Raw genomic sequence first — 2,418 nt, 5'->3', positions numbered from 1 at the left:
CTAAAAGACTTCTTAGAAATTAAAATAATTGTCTCAAAATGAAAGGGGAAAAATATTACATCATGACTCCTAACGTAGAACTACATTTGGAGTCCACTGATATGCGAACACATGGGAGTGACAAAAAAATTAAAAAAAAAATCATTTTAGCGGAGGGGAATATTCCTCCCGTGTTATTCAACATTATTCAAGTGTTATTATGGTGGTATTCATATGTTATTGTGTTCTGGGAATATTATCAGTGTTATAATAACATAATAACACATGAATAACGCGGAATAACACAAGAGGAATATTCTCCTATGTTACCGAGTCGGATCACAAAAAGGCGTGCGTGTTTCCGTGTTTCCTTGAAGTCACGTGTCTGTATATCAGTGGACTCCGAACTTAGCTCTACGTTAAGAGTCCTGATGTAATATTTTTCCAATGATAGGAGGATGGAACAAACTCTTCTAGTTCATTCAAATAGGGTTAAAATTCTATTTATCATAATAATCATGATCAACATTTTTAAAATTTTGGAGAGAAACATAATATGATCTCTTGTAATGACCATAAATTTCATATTTTAAAGTAGATTAACAACTTCGTGTCAATGGCTATCTTCATCATTCTAATTTCAAATTTTCTTTCAAAAATATTTGTGGCAACCATTTTAACAACTCTTATTATAGAAGGGCTAAACAATTTTAAACAAAGTAATATTAAAATCAAATATTATTATGAGAGCATAAAGAATTTTAATATTTTTTAAAACGAGCAATAATCCTTTAAAAAACTATCCAAAAAGAGGTTAAAAGAGGTTTTATCTAAGGTTGAATTTTGGAGTTCATTTCAATATACACATAGCATAGGAAATCCTACAATGGAAAAGATCGACTTACAAAATATAATAATAAATAAATAAATAAATAAAAACAAAAAGAAAAAAAATATATAAAAGGCATGAATATTTGCATACATACCGCCTAATTTCTATTTATTTAGATATCTAACACCTAAACTCTACCTTTTACATCTATACCGCCCAAATAATCATTCATGTCACATCTAAAATACCACATTAGGTGTTAGATAAGGGTGTCAAAAATTGACCCGACATGCCATGCGACTCAAACTCGACTACAAAACTTTGGGTTAGGATTGAGCTGATTATTTTTCAGGTCGGGTTCAGGTCTGAGAACTTAACATGTAAAAATTTCGGATCAGGTTCAGATTGAACCCAAAAACCGCAACAAGACACTTAAAAATTGATTCTACTTCTAACTCTTATACCATTACTAATCATATACAGATAGATTTTTTTAAAAAAATTACCTATTGTTACTTGTTAAATTTTAGAAGTACAATTTTTAATAAGAAATTGAGCTGGCAGGTTAAGCAGGTTGTGTTCGAGTTAATCGTGTCAGGGTTGAGTCGGGTTCAAGTTGAGTTTTTCGACCCGTTTAATATTTAGGTCGAGTTCGGGTTGAGCCAATCCAACCCGATTTGGATCGGGTTATTTTTTGGTCGGACTCGAACCCGGCCTGCTAACCTGAATTGACATCCCTAATATCAGTGACTCGAACCCGGCCTGCTAACCTGAATTGACATCCTTAATGTCAGATATGTAAATACATAAGAATTGAGTGGTATGTTTGTAAATCTTCTTTTTTTATAAAATTTTTAAAATTCTCAATATTATGAGATTTTATTCTGCCTATATAAAATTTGTACTTAACACTCCACTTCTAAATTATACACACACTTTATATTTTTTAACAGTAAAATAATTCAATACATACTAATTTTATTTTATATTTATGAGCGAAAAATAATAAAACTGAAAGCTATGATATATTTAATTTTATTTTATCCATTACTGGGCTAGGCAGTTTTTGGGCCTGTTGGATCTTTGGATCTGTTAGTCCAAAAGGTCGGTTGAACGGATCACTAAGCCCAAAATTTAATAGTTAAACGGGTAAATGAAAAGGCTTCTTAAAAAAATGAACAGCTAAAATTGTCTTATTTTGTCACGTCTAATGTTTTCTACAAAATCGGACTCAATGGCGCATAAAAACATTATGAAAATGAAATGTAAGGAAAAATATAAGTTAATGCTTTATTTAATTTTGAGTCTGATAATATCATCTTTCTCTAATAGGCTCACGATTGTAACTACAAAATTATTGGACGTGAAGACAATTAAAGTAGGGTTGTAAATAGGGCTCTAAACGAGTCGAGCTTAAGCGAGCTCATGCTAGGCTCGTGTTCGGCTCGTTCGAAATTGTTCGTGTTCGAAAATGGCTTGTGAACAGCGTGTTCGTGTTTGGCTCGAAATTGGCTCGTTAAAATTAAACTGACAAAAAAAGATGTACGGTGCTATGTTTGAACCTGAATTAAATGTATGCAAAACAAGATGCAGAACTACATTACCAC

The sequence above is a fragment of the Phalaenopsis equestris genome, unplaced genomic scaffold, assembly GCF_001263595.1.
Source record: "Phalaenopsis equestris unplaced genomic scaffold, ASM126359v1 Scaffold000248, whole genome shotgun sequence".
In the NCBI taxonomy this organism is placed as follows: domain Eukaryota; kingdom Viridiplantae; phylum Streptophyta; class Magnoliopsida; order Asparagales; family Orchidaceae; genus Phalaenopsis; species Phalaenopsis equestris.
Note: the sequence above shows the minus strand (reverse complement) of the source record.